General features: G+C 39.8%; 1 protein-coding gene across 1 annotated transcript in view; it reads left to right on the top strand.

The window, feature by feature from the left end:
* Positions 1-15,538, top strand: part of VWC2 (von Willebrand factor C domain containing 2) — a gene marked incomplete at its 5' end in the record, with an annotated part of 56,866 nt that overhangs the window by 23,592 nt on the left and 17,736 nt on the right. The window lies entirely within an intron of this gene.

The following is a 15,538-nucleotide window of genomic DNA, read 5'->3' as shown; positions in this document are numbered from 1 at the left end:
TAAATCTATGAATTCAGTCGAAGCTGTATGTCCTTTATCTGCTGCCAAGCTCTTTCATTAGTGGCTCTCGACAAAACAGTGCTATGTAAAAGGTGACAGTCAAACTGATAAAAATCCAATTTTCTTTATTTAACCAGAAACAGGTGTACAGTCTATGTAGTTTCTCTATGAGTTTTGAGACCGCTGTCAGGATTGAGATAGGTCTATAGCTATCAGGTTTGCAGCCTGAATTCTGTCACTGGCCATTTTTCCACTAGTATGAACTATACCTATTAGCAGAGGCACAGAACAAAGCTGTGCCAAAGTGTGATAAAGGTTATATGAACTAGAACAATAAAAGAAAGCAAAATATTACTGTGTCTCAGGAACATGCTGATAGATAGAGGTTTTGAAAAACTCATAAGGAATGGGATACTTAAAGGACAAGTTTGCTTTTTTTTCTTTTCTCTGCCTCTGTCTAGAATAATTTCATAAATCAGTAAAACGGTGTGCTAGCCCTTGTTATTTCTGTTTGTAAATGTGGAGACTTGTTGAGAGAGGAAACCCATCTCTTCTGGTGCTGCAATGAAAAAGTGGGTGCTTTTTCTAGTACAATCATTGAAATGCAAAATGTTTCAACAATAAGCTTATTGTTCCTTTGTTTGGAAGATAGCTGGGAAACTAAGTCTGGGATAACTTGGCTATATGGAACAAAATAACATTATTTTCTTTTCTGATCAATTTGATTTGGTACACTGGTCCCGTAAGCAATTATAAGTGCAGATAATTTTTTATCATCTAAGCTGATCTTTAATTCTGCCAACATCTTAGTTCAAATAGCGCTTAAGTGATTTAAGGAAAGGAGATGGAAGGCATGGAAATGAGGAAAAAAATAAAGAATGAAGAGGAAGAAAAGGTGGAGAAGGAGTCAAGAAAGATGTGAGAGGGAGAATTAGGCTACAGCACACTGAAGTAAAAGGTTGTGTACCCATGGAGAGGTAGGCGAGAGGCACTCTTAATTGCAGCCTGATGTATGTTCTTGTTATCTGTGTTTGGAGGAGAAGAATATACCTGGCCACAGGGTCAAGTCCAAATGTTTGCAAGTGAAGAATTAGGGAGTACAAGGCATGGGAAGCAGAGCCATGGTAGCCGTATATTCTTGCACAGACCTTGCATCTGCTCGGCTGGCTGTAGCCCCGCAAGGCAGACGGGAGCAAACTGCACAGTGTGAGCATCTCTGTCTTCCCTGAATCTGTCCTGCACTCCTGCGAGCACCAGATTTATTTCATTGTTTTAATCATCCTCAGCAAAGTCATCCATCAGCGTTTTAAAACTTTCCTCCTAGAACAGGAGCTAAGCAGCCATTTTATTGATGAGCTTATTGAGATTTTAAATGCATCTGACAGTGGCTTTCACCACAGCACAGTTCTGTTGCGTTGGCAGGAGAATTTTATCTAAAATATATGAAACAAATGAAAAAAGGCTTAGCACAGCTAAATGTTTATTAAAAAAAAAATTAGAGAAGTTGCTGGTAGAGTGCGGAGTCAGTAGAGGCACTGGGGAATTCAAGAAATAGAACTATTAGCTGAAAATTCATCGGGCTTTTTTGCTGTTTTTTGTTTGTTTGCTTTTAATTAGTTATTGCCTTTAGTCATAATAGATTTTTCATGACCTTGGAACTAATTGTGAGCAGCAGAGGAACTTAAGGAAAGGTTGAATGATTTCACTGCTGAGTTGTTTATCCTGGGTAAACAGACATGATGTTTTTCCTTGTTGGCAAAGGGTTTCAGTGCTGCAGGTTGTAAAGATACCATTTTGTCTTTTGCAAGCACAAAAATCATAGGGAATGTTTTGTTGTTGTTTTGGTTTGGTTTTTTTGGGGGGAGTGATTCTCTTTTTCATCCTCCTTCATTTTAAGGAGACGAAGTAATTTTCAAATGTCAGGTGCTGAAATCAGCATTTTTGATCTGTCTGGTGACACCTGTAGCTTGTGAAGTTTTGGCAGTGATAATGGATTCATTGCTGTGATAAAGTGGCTCTCAGATGCCTTTGCTTGGTTTTATGTTTACTTGCATAATTAGCTCAAAACCGATTTGTAGCATTGATTTCTTGACCAGATCAAGCAATGTATCATGACTTCTAAATGTCTCTTTCCTCAAACCACATGGTCAAAAAACTCTCTTGTTTAGGGAGATTTGAAGTCTCGGCACAGCTTTCTCTAGGCCTGTGATTGGGTTGTTTATGTTGGCAACAGCACTAAAGACCCTAAATCCAGGATCTAGAAATAGATTAGCTAGTAAGTATTATGTGAATGAAGAATAAGAAATAAATCCCTGCTTTAACAAGTTTACAGTGTAAATGCATATTTGTCAGAAGGATTACATTGTGATTTTTGTAAATCCGATTCTCAAGGACAGAGTCTCCACACTGTCAATTCCTAAACTATCAACTGCCTGTCCTCTACACAGAGTAGTTTTCTCACCCTGACACGCCACCTTCGATAGCCACAAAACATAGAGGATTTGGCTCATGCTGAAGGGTGTGGATCCTGTATGGAGGGAAAAAATCTGATCATTGTCATTATTTGTGAATGGAACAACTTGGTGCAGCATATGGGTAATCTTGGGCCAACATGAAGTTTGAAATTACTGAAAAAATAAGAGGATAGCATCAGTCATTTGTGTAGTAGTTTGGCCAGTGAATGAAGCAAGGAACCTTCAGGACAAGCTTAAAAGTAATTATTATTCATTAACATGTTTATTCCAATATAATAAGCTTGCCTATTTGACCTTGACTTCAGTTTCTTTAGTTGTTTTCATTAAGTCACAAAGAAGGTCTAAATGTTTAAGTAAATTAGGAACTTTCCACTTTGTCCAGTCTGTTTATTAAGAATATGTGTACTTAGGCATGTATTAGTGCCATCACTGTTGCCTTGCTGCCTAGTTTATTTGAAATAAAAAGCCTAATAGGTATTCTTAGATAAGGATTTACATCCAAATGAAGGTGAAGTGTCTCTCAGGTTGTTTTCTTGTTTGGTATAATTTTGCCAGCCTTCTGACTTACTCTTTTGGACTGTACCAGGTTAGATTTGGGTCATTGCCTATTTATAGTGTTTTCAAAATAGACAGTGCACATGTTGAATTGTATGTACACTTATAAATATTTCCTGTGGGCTTCTGCTATGTGCAGTACATGAGAATTCAGATTGCCATTGTAATAATCTTACAAATTTTATTTAGCACAACTGCAAGGGAGGAGTTTCTTGTCCTGTATATAGACATGCAGATACAATGACAGAGTTTTGATTTACCGAGACTGATTTGGCTGTACTGCATGGTTTGTGGTCATGCAGTCCTAACAGACTGAAATTAGGACAGACTATTTTCTAAACTTATCTCTGTAGAAAAAAAAACAAGCAAACAAACAAACAAAGAAAACAACTCAAAGAAGAAAACACCAAGACAACACGAGAGCACTTCATCAGGATCCCAGTCTAGGACAAGGTCTTCTGTTGCTGCTCATAGTAAACATCATCAGTTGCATTTCATCATAGAATATGAAATGACTGATGTTACTGCATATATTACAGTCGCTTCACAGAAAAGGGTTGTGTTATTTTATTTTGTATTTATTGATAATGGAAAGACAGCCATGAGGCGAGAAAGCAGACAACATCTCTGAACAACTCTCACCTTAGATAAACAATTGCACAAGCATAAGGAGAAGGGGAGAAGGAGGAGGGTGGCACTGCATTTGCACACACACCATCCTGATGTGTGAATATGCTCTGTAACTCAGTACTTCTTAGTGCTGAAAAGTTTTCACGATATTGAACTATTTGGAAGGTCTCTTTTTCACCTCTGCCACCTGTGAAATTTACTCTCTACCGAGCTGTTGTCCCACATGTCAAGAAATGACTTGGGAGTGTGTCACACCATGGGAGACAGCAGCATCTTTCTGTGCCTCCCAAGCTGAAATGACATGGATGGCTTGGAAAGGTTTCACTGGGAAATCCCTGCACCCTTCCTGTGAGCAAAGGCCTCAGGTTCCCTGTGGCACTGCTTAGTGTTCTCCAAGACGTTCTGGCCTCTCTGTTGCACATCCTCAGCCTATACGTGGGTTTGGGGGGCAGGAGCTCCCTTCCCTTTAGCTCTTCACATCTGGGTTGCTGCCACCTCTTCCTCTGCCTTTCGGGTGTCCTGTTTAGCAAAACAGGGTGAAACTTAGTCCCAGCAGCTTGTGTAGCGTGAAACAACTGGCAATGGAGAAACCAGCGCCTGAGAGAAATGTGACAGGAGTGCAGAGGGTGGTTGCAGGTATGGCTGGATCTGGAGGCACAAGCCGCTGTGGTGCCGGCAGGATCCGAGATGGCCACTGAGGAGAGGACGTGGCACCACATGGTGCAGGGTGAAAGCAAATCATATCTAAACTGCCTTGCAGTTTAAATGGGATATATTGGTATATGGTGGCGTGTTAGGTGTGCTGTCAGATGGTCAGTGACAACTCTGTTAAGCTCTGGTGGAAACCAGGACAAAACCAGCAGCAGAGAGTTGGCACACTAGACCTGTCATTCGTTTTCTCTGAAAGTAATTTTTGGATTACTGATAATTAGAGGGTATGTTGACTCATTTGCCCGTGCTTTGAAGCTAATGGTTATTTGAAAAAGAAATAAAGTGACCCCTGAACAAGGCGGCGTTGGCTGCTCTGACAGAGGAGCTGCCTCTGCAGGAACTGTGCCCCCAGCTGTAGGTTTGGGATCTCACATTGGTCTTTGCTGCAGGTTTCACATAATTTAAAATAAACAGGAAGACTGAAAGGCGTGCATGGGACAAAGAGTAAAGTGCAATGGAAAATTGGATGTCATTAAACTGAAAAATTCTCTGTTAGGAAGCGCACAGTCTTTGATGTCTTGGTTGTTTAGTTCACATAGGATTAAAAATGGGATTAAAAACATCTGCATTTTATACATCATATCTCCACCATTACAAGCACTTTCAAGTTGGAGTCACTTAAGGAGCTTTAACGATAATGACCCAATTATTTTTAAGACTTGGTAGTAAACATATCATGTCGATATTGTAAGCATTTAAATTAATGATTTCAGTTTTACAACTTGAAAAAGCTAATGTAAGAAATAAGCGTGCCATATGAAATTCCATTAGCCAGGCATACTTTAATAATACTCTATTCTTGTTACCACAGGAAGCATTAATTAAAGTTGGAAGCCCATGAGTAATTATTTCTATCCTTGCTTTTTTTGAATAGCATTATTATGTTCAAATCCTGCGTGAAGGTTATGGTTTAGGTGATTAAATGTTAGTGAATAGTTTTTAGTCTTTCAGAGGCGAGGAACCGTGAGCTGGTGTTTTCCTGTATAGGATACTGTCACAGTTGCACGACTCTTTATTTTCTTTAATTTGATTATTAGAGTTTCTGATTAGTTCCTTAGAAGGGGATGAGGGAATTCAAATGTATGTTTTATAATTAGTGTAAGATGACCACAGACTCTTCTGATAGTCTTTTGGGGATTATAGTGATTCTGGACAGATGATATTACAAATATCATCATCTCCTCTGTAATAATCACCCATAAGCACATGCCCAAGAGAACTCCGAAGTAGTTTGTCTCCTTTTTTTTGAGTTTTGAGGAGCAAGCAGCTCTATTCCTTGCAGGGAGCAGACTTCACTAGCTTCTAGCTGCCTGGCACCACAGCCAAGGAAAGTCCTCAACTCTGCTCAGAACTGTAAGATATTCTCTTGAACCAGATGCTTTTGCTGCTCCTTAAAACACCTGCAGTTTCTCTTTTGGGCAAAGGTGCAAGAGAAGGGGCTAAAGAACTAAGAACGGGTTAGTCTACATTGTCCTCCTGTTATTTAGAATGTATTCATCTACATTGTCCTCCTGTAATTCTCTCACGTGTAGTTGTTTTTGCTCCAGTACAACACTGTTGAAATGGAGGTACCCAGCATAGAGCGAGTGAGAGAGGACTGTGCTAGATACGTGGAAAAAGACGTCTGTGCTTGTGCATTCATTTATTTTATTTTGTAAGGGAGGCTGAGCTCTTATTTGGAATTTTCTCGATAGTGGTATCTTTAAAAAACAAACAAACAAACAAAAACAACAACAACAAACAAACAAACAAATAAACAAAAAACCCACCACCACAACAACAAAAAAGCCCCAAACAAACAAAACCAACAAGAAACCAACCAACCAACCATCCAAAAAAACCAATCAACCAACAAACCACCACCGAGTCACAATGAAGCCTATAACTTGAAATTTCATTTTACACAACAAAGAGTCTGTCAGTCTTTTTCTTTTTTTTTATTCTGGCTTTCCTTTGCTCTGAGTTTTTGTGCCGATGAACCAAAGCTGTCTGCTACCAGGACCAAGTATCCAGCTTGTGCCATGGGTGAAAGGACACTGGCAGATCTGAGCTCTCTTGCAGGAATGATCTAAAAGTGAACCATGGAGAGCTGGTGGCCTGAATGCTCTTGTCGTGGAGTTTGGTGTTCCTCTTGTCAGGCTGGTTAGTGGACAGCTATAGCATGTGTATATCCCTGCAACTTGCACACTGCTTTCGTGTTAGAAAAAATGTCAGTTGCTTCTAAAGAAGCACGGTGTGCCAATCCTAGATCTTGGTTAGTTCATAAAAGAAGAAATTATTGTCATTGACAGTCTTCTATTTCCTAATATATTTTAATAATTTAACCATATACATATCTTTTATCTCTGATTTAGAACATAGTAGAATGTTATCTTTTTCTTTACATTTTCTTCAGTGTAGATATATGGTGTAATATGTAATAATTATAAGTACAATATATTATATAATAATGTACTGTATAAAACACACAGCGTACAGTTATGTGTGTGCACACACGCACGTATATGCGTGCACACACGTATTCTTAATGTTGAAAACACTGCTCTTGAAGTGAGTTTTTGTGTACTTTCAGTACCTCAGTGACAAGGACAGGGTATAAGTTGTGTATAAAAATCATCTATTTGTAACAAGATAACGGCAGGATTGCAGTTTAGTCCTATTAGTAATGTCCCCTGGTACAAACTCTGTAGTTGCTTTAATTGTTCCATCTCCCAGCTTTCTTCAGCAGAAAATGCCACTGAAAGGCTGCCATAATACATGGTGAATATATCTCAGGCCATGCGTCTGAACAGGTAGGCATCATCTGCCAGTCTGTTTCAGCCACTGAGCTGTAATCAGAAAATTCAGTGGCTATTACAACCTGAGGTGACAAACTTTTGAGTTGGTTTTGGTTTTGCCTGTTTGTGGGTTCTGGTTTAGCGTGGATGACGACCTCTCGGTTGTAGCCTAGAACTGATTAATACCTTCTTAATGATGGCACCCACCGATATATACGATAGAGACATTTTTATTTAAATTAAAAAAAAAAATTAAAAAAAAAAATAAAAAAAAAAGAGAGAGAAAAAAGGTTAATATAAGTATCCATGGATGACCACTTTGAAATACTAGAGGGGAACTAAATAATTCTGTGACTGATCTGTCAAGAAAGGATGCAAACTCCTTTCAAAAGCTTTGGGCTACTTTGGGATCCACTGAATTTCTAGTCTTGCTTTTGGTATTAGCTATCCATCCATAACTTGTTGGTCCTGGCAGGAGAAGCTTGCATTGCAGGAGCTGTCTCCAGTTGATACTTTCCTTCTCCTGTATGCCAGACAATCAGAGAGTAAATCAGGTTTTGTTTTGGCAAGGAAGAGTTTGTAGGAGTGTTAATTGATAACAGTCATTGTGCTTTTAGAGATGTGGAGGTGGCATATGAATTCCTGAAATATCTGCAGAAGAACAGTGAAAGCACTGTTAATACACATATCAGAAGGATTATATTCCCCAACAAACATTGGTCCAAATGTGTAGATTTCTCAGTTTTCTTTGCCTGCAAATGCACTAATTGATTATCACACCAGAGTGGCATTATCATCTGTCAGTGCTTTGCAGAATTTGAGCCCATACATTATCAATATGATTAATCTTCTGTTAATTTGTGTTGTATGTTCTGAATTTCTGCCATACTGGGCACGATACATCATTGCAGAGCCCAAACAGAATACTATGCGTATATGCGTGCAGCACTAATATTAAGACTGACTTGGGTCCTTTGTATGTAGGATGAAGCCCAAGCAAAGTCATCTGATTGTGGTGTAGAGGTGATTTGAGAAGCAGGATTTTCTTGCAGAGGTCTTTGGTTAACTGGAAGAAGAACTCACTGAAGAGGTGGAGACACTTGTTCTGCAGCTCCTCTCTGTTGTTAGATAGGTTGGGCTGGCATTCATTGACCACAGGTTCATGATTCTTCAGTAAATATTAATGAGATTATACGTTTTTCCCATTGTAGTTGTAACCTGCTGCTGTCTGCTCCAAATGAGTAGTTTTGCCCCATCCTTCATTTTATATAGAACATTTTAGGAACTCTTCTGTTAACATAAAGCATGATGTAAGTTCCAAGGGGTTTTTGCATTTTCAAGTAGACCTGATGGTTGGATACATTCTAGAAACTTTATAGGAGTTTTATTAACACCATCAGTTCTTTGGATCATGTTCATTTTATCAAACTTTAGATAGATGGCCTTGGAAGATTTTCAGTAGGGCTTGTGCTATACCATTCTTCCAAATGAAAGTGTCCTTTGTTTTTTTTGGTTCGTTGTTTTTTGTTTGGTTGTTTTCTGTTTGTTTTGTGGGGTTGTTTTGTAGAATCCCATCCACTGTTACTAGCAAAGTAAGCAAGAGACTGACACACAAGTGTTAGAGACTCTCTTATGTCCAGCACTTTCTGAGTGTTGTAAATAGGTCTCAATTAATTTCTTGAGATCTTTACAGAGTTCTTTCTGCAGAGCTCTTGATTTTTTTTTTCCTATTGGGACACCTAATCACAACGTTTAAGTGAAGGAAAATGGCTTTCAAGTTGATTCTTAATGAAGTTATTGAATGTTTGCTTTTCTACTCTGTGTAGTCAGCATGTCATCAGCAACATCTGGCAGTTAACCAATGTATTAGTAGACTAACAGGACCTGCTTGAGCAGCGTTTGTTGGATTTCTTCCAAAGTCCTTAAGTACTGCAAGAAAAAAGGCCTCAATATCTGAGTGATCTTTTCAGATATTAAATATCTGCCCAACTTGCACCCATCCTTTGGGATTATTCAGTTACAACATGTCCCTCACCAGTCTTGGTCAAGTGATTTGACATCCAAAAAACTATTGTATATCTGTGTAAATTCCCAAGACAGGACCAGCATCCTTATTCACTAGTATTTCACTTTAATTCAAGGTTTTGTCAGGAGCTGCGATTGCACTTTGCATGCACATCTGGGCAGCTTATTGAAGAATATCTATGAATATATGTCCTATAGTGACACCAGCTGAAACTTACATTTTCTATAATGTGCATTGGACTGTCCTGCACAGTTGGAAAAAATGTTGAGAATGTAGCTGCTGCACAAATATGTGATGCTCTTCAAGCAAGTCTTTTTTTGTTTTAAATGACACAAAGCTTTCCTGTGGACTGATAGTAACTGAAGTACAAACAAAATTGACACACAAAATTGACAAACAAAATTGACACTGTGGCATTCAGCTTTCATCTTGGTGACCATCTTGAAAACGTATCCTTTTGGCAAGTCAATCCTGTATAGAAAGAGAATTCTGCTGTACAACTGAAACTTGTCTGATTTAGATTTTCCAGCTCAGATCATAACAGTTCCTCTCTCCTCCATGACTGAGAGTTGAGGACCTGGAATAAGTGTGTGGCCATCACAGCGAGTTAGTGCTGCTCAGTGGGAGAAAACATAGGCTTGTCATTTTGTCACAAATGGCTTGCAGTTGATTTCTGTACTCATGTTACCATATTGTAAATAATGCGGTAACTGTGACTGGTCATAGCTCCCAATGTTTTTGGTGGTTTGGAATCGAAACTTGTCTTATTGCTTTCTTTTTTTAAATTTCTTTTGGAATTTGCTCCCAGTATTGAATTCGGCATTGCCCCACAGTGCACGAACCAGTACTGTCTGTTCTCCGTAAATGAGAGAATGGTGTGTCTAACTTGTGGACTATGTTCTTGCATCAGATATCTTTTGTATGTTTTTGTTACAAGAATCTCTTGCTCTCTGAAAAACTTAAATGAAGGGAGTCTTTTGCCCTAACACAGGCATTCTTCCTTTCTTTATTTTCTCATCAGCCTGTGCAGTGGCAGCAGGACTAAGTACCTAGATAGCAATGGAAGAGTGTGAGGCCAAGTGATGCTGGCTTTCATTCCAAGTTTTTTTTCCACTGCAAGGAACTTCACTGTGTGTATTTCTGTTGTGAGAGCGTGATCCAGCACAGAGTGATGACTGGGGAGGTTACAAGCTGACACAGTGAGTAGGAGACCCGTGGGTACCTGCTGGGCCTGGGGAGCAGACTTATGGCTGGCTGTGCTCTCCTGAAAGTGCTTGGACAAGTTCCATGTTTTGAGCAAGATGGACACAGAATCATAGAATCATTCTGGTTGGAAGAGACCCTAAAGATCATCAACTACAACCATAATCTAACCTAACTCTAGCACTAAACCATGTCCCTAACCATGTCTAAACGCCTTTTAAACACCTCCAGGGATGGTGACTCCACCACTTCCCTGGGCAGCCTGTTCCAATGCCTGACAACCCTTTCTGTGAAGAATTTTTTCCTAATATCCAATATAAACCTCTCCTGGCACAACTTGATGTCATTTCCTCTTGTCCTGTAACTTGCTACTTGTGAGAAGAGACCAACACTTTCCGTGCTACAATCTCCTTTCAGATAGTTGTAGAAAACACTCAGATGTCCAAGAGCAGTCCTTGAGGCACTTTTTAAGTGCGCTCTTTAGCCATGTTTAATTACACCTCTACCTGAGTGAAATTTTCTTTGAGTCCCTGGCGCGTACCTAGACTCATGCAGATTAAGGGGTGTGACACTGTTTCAGACTTGCTGTTGTTTGTCTTGTAATCCTTCAAAGAATTTTTCTCTTTAACTCCTTCAAACAAACGTATTTTCAAAGGGCTCTCTTTGTTTATCGTCAGCTGCTAGAAAAATTTGGCATCTGTGCCTGTTTTTATCACCTGCTGAGAAAAGCAGTAACTGAGAAACAAATACAGGTCTAGTCCAGCATGTCCAGAGATGAGATCCTGAGTGATTACTACTTTTCCCCTAAACTTTGTAGGAGCTAGTGCTAATTAATGTCATTTCTGCAGGCAGTGTAATGCACTGGTGGGGAGAGGGAAGTGATTATTTTGGAGAGATTATTAGGAAAAAATATGTGTATATATGTTTTAGCAGAAAATCATTCTAATAATAAAACCAGGGCCTCAGAGATTTACTATCTTGAAAAGTATAGGTACTAGTGAGACAAACATCCCAGATACAGACATGATAAAAACTGTCAGCTGCAGATGGTAGGAGAATTCTTTACGTGATGTCTGCAGCTTCTGTGAGCAGAACTGAGGTTAGTCAGTCTGCGAGCCACTCATGTTTCTGGAGGTGGTCCAAAGTGTCTAAAAGCTTCATGCTGAGACTTCACAGCTTTGCAGGCTCCTGGTACCCAGTGTTTATCCTGTGCTGTTCATCCAGGCTCTGCAGAAAGATGAGAGAGATGCAGAAGTTGGTCTGTGTTTAGTCTCTCTGTTATCAGCTACCCCTTTTCCTTGTGAGAGCTCTCTGGGGCCCCCACACATTTCCATTTTTCAGTTCATATTCCTCTAGCCGTGCCGTGCAAGGTGCCCACCATGACCCTCAGTCTGGCTCTTCCCTTTCAGGGGCACTGGTCACTGGGAAGGACTGGAGGATGCCCCTGACACTCATGGGTCCCTGAAGAGCTGGCAGCTGGGTCTGCTGCAGACTCACATTTTTATCCATTTCAGATGTTCCAGAAGTTTTTTTTTAACTACAAACATGGCCACTGTGTTAGATCACACTGATCCATTTCAAAGCCTGATCCAGTTGTTCTCCCCAAATTATCACAACACAGAACAAGTGCCTGCATTAGACTGTGCCAGGCTGCATGTCTGTGACTGTTCAGAGCTGCGCACCCCCTGTACCGGCATCATTGCACCGAGCAGGTTTATCTCCCTCAGGCTGGCCACAGCTTTACTTCTTTTCTGTTTGCAAAGGTGCTGCTTATATGCTGAAAGTTTAAGCTTGCCTTCAAAAATAAAATATTAATACTTAAATTCTTGACCTCATTCATAATCGTATAGTTAACGACTATGCAGCAAAATAGCATTGGTTTGCATTCTCAGGAGGGCTCTATTAGTGCAAGTTACTCAAGTTCATACTTGTAAGTCAATGGAGATACTCTGGTGTGTAACAGCCGTGGAGCTGGCTTGTTTTTCACATGCTATGAACATTACTAAAGATGTTCATCCAGACCTCTGCCTTGCCACAGAGTTTCCTTGTGACCTTGAAAAAAAAGAGATTTCAGAGTTCCTTATGTTTAAATTGATTGGAATGGAAATATCTTTCTCTTCTCTCATCTGTTCTTTCTTGCTTGACTGTGAATTATGGCAGAACAAGCTGTATTATACAGTGGAGCATTGTATCATGATTAGGGTCTCTGACAGAGCATTAAATGTTGCTATTCTATATAACTTCCAGTTAAGCAACCATTCTTGCTTTTCAGTTGCTTTCCATGCTGGTTGTCTGTAAATCGTGTTTGTAGGTGCTTCATTTCACATTGCACAGATAGGTAATTTTTAATTTCCTAATAATTTGTGTCTATGTGCATGCCACCTTAACAGAGAAACAATGATTTAAGTTATATGTGTAGTCTAAGACTCATCTGTTTATTGAACAGACCGTCACATTTGAATGTGACTCCAGTATATTCTCACCAATGCAAAGCACAGGTAGGATTTTATTGACTTCATATATTCATTGCAAATGCAAGTTTGAAATACACATAGAAATTATTATATCAGTATATGTTCCTAATTTGCAGTTGATCAGTTTTTGAATTATCATAGCCATATATAACATGTTAGTTAAGTGTAGATGCTTTGATGGTGCAAGTATGGGAAGCCAGGTTATTCAGAATACCCTGTTCTGCCCTTCTTTCTGTCCTCTGTAAAAAAAACTTACTTTCATCTGTCTTGTGCCCTATTTGACTGAATGTGTAGATGCACCCTAAGTCTGGCATCTCGTTTGGTCTTCTGAAACATCAGCACTGCCCATATTGTGCCATGGGCAGCAGGAGGACAGGCTGCCTGTGCCATGTGGTCTCAGGAGCCACCCAGTGTCTGGGGTTCATGGGCTGGGACAGATGCCCCTGTGCGTGGTGGTGGAGTCCATGGTACACCCCTGGTGTAAGGCTGTTCTGGATCATTTGGGAATGGGGTCCTTGCGACACAGCATGCTACATAGCAGGGCAGTAAGCCGCAGCTACCCAGAATGGCAACCCAGAGCAAAAGGTTTCATCTTTCACGTGGTTAAAGCAGGTAAGTAAAACCCTACACAGAAAATACCATGCCCTTTGAGAGATCTCTGGAGATTTACAGCACCAGGGAATTCTGTACTTGATGTGACATGATGGTTTTCCAACCTGCATCAGACCCTTGTGGCTAAACATACATTTGACCACTGTAACTCCTGTCAAAGCGACCTTTTTCATGGCTCTTTGCCATTTTAGAGTATAAAGCCATTCCATGTAGGAACTTCAGAAGGTCTTGCGTGGCAGCAAAAGTTGCAGAGCTGACTTACCTGAGAGGTGTGTGGGAAGCAGAGAGGTTCTGGTTCTGCAGTGGGATCACTCTCATGGAACACGCTCACTAGAGGGGGATTTAGGAAGCATTTGGATGGCCCTGGACTCTTTCTTTGGGAAGGTGTGCATGCATGGTCACATCTGGTGTGTTTGTCCCCCTTTGTTGGCCAAATATCTGTAAAGTATTGCTGTAGTTTTGCTAATGTTGGTGTATCTACTTTGCTCTACCCTAGAGGCACCTCTCTTTCAGTATCAGCTGAAATAGTCTTCATAGGCTTGTACTTACAGGCTGATATATACGTAACTGACTGTTACGTCCATGAAAGATGCTTTTAAAATTTATCAGTTTTATAAGTAGGAAAGAAGCATATGTTCACGTTGTTTTTTGTTTGTTTGTTTGTTTGTTTGTTTTACAAATCTTTCTGATATAATACCCGTGTTGTTGCGAATGTGTGGAAGGGGTTATTTTTTGAGATTTTGAAGTTTTGCTACTAAAACTACTTCCTACTTCCTTTTTCTCCTTTTCACAGTTAAAATCCCTTCATCAATAAAAGCAAAGAGGAAGAAACTAAGAAGAGGTATGGGGAGGCAGAAAGACCTTAATTTTCAAACCCCAAAAAGCTTAAATTCTCTTTAAGTTTTTCAAAAATATTTTTGAAAGAAGGGCTGCTGAGAAGGAAACATCAAGTATTTTTTCTCTCATATTCCATGTAGAAACAGAATAATTTTCTACTATATTTTCAACTTAGTTTTAATCATCTCTAATAGAAAAAAATTTCAACATACCAGATCATGTCTGACGTTGGTGTTTTAAAATACGATTTCTGATGTTGTACTCACAATGATAGTCTGAACCCATAGTTTGAACTTCACTAGTCTGTTACAAAATCCGACTAGTGACATTGCAACAACAATATTGTATATAGGCTGACACATGATAACAGCATTATCATGGTTTGTGCTCTTAAATGTGCTACAGGTTTATAAAGTTGTGTTTTCATAGCAGCCCTTGGCTTCCTTGTGTCAAATATCTGCTTGTAGAGGTTAGGATGGTCCATGGTTTTGCATGCATAACCAACCCCATTTTGTGCTCATATTGGCCTCTGGTGATTTGAAATACGGGATAACTTGTTACTTTATTCATTCTTTTTGCATGTTTTTGACAAGAAGAAAATGGAAATATTATTCTGACAATGAAAATGTTTTCTTGCAAATGAAAGATTAACCTTGTCATAGCGAATGTGCAGCTTGGTATGCTGGCGATGCCTGTCTGCTGGGACATGCTGTGGTCCACCTTTCTGGTCAGGTCTGCTGGCTGTACTTGGACAAGCAGTGTGAAGTTGTGTTATGACACAACAGATGGGGTCCTGGAGCTGCAAGAAAGAAATTAAGGTAAATCTGACTGGAATAGGAAGAGACAGAAAGACTAGAGGTGAAGACCAGAAGGTAAACGGAGCAAGAACTTTGAGCTCTTTATTTACACTAATTTTATTTTACGAAACACAGGTAGGAAAATTGCACACAAGATGTTACTTCTTCTGTGTATGTGGAAGGTGGGGGACTTTGGTAGTCAGAAAAATAATGTGCCCAGGGCACTGCTGGGGACCACAACACAGAGACTTGGCAGTGAGGTAGACTTGAGTAAGCTTATATAGATGTGAGGTGCTCATGCTCCTATAGTTGGAGGGAGAAAGGGTGCTCTTAAGTGTGATGTATATTACATGAGCTCTCTTGAAATCTTTCTAATACCTTGAGCCTGGTTTCCTGAACATGCAGACATGCACATTTCTCTGTGGAGACCTTTCTTGTTTGT

This window comes from Nesoenas mayeri (assembly GCF_963082525.1).
Source record: "Nesoenas mayeri genome assembly, chromosome: 2".
NCBI lineage: Eukaryota > Metazoa > Chordata > Aves > Columbiformes > Columbidae > Nesoenas > Nesoenas mayeri.
This window is presented reverse-complemented; position numbering and strand designations above follow the sequence as displayed.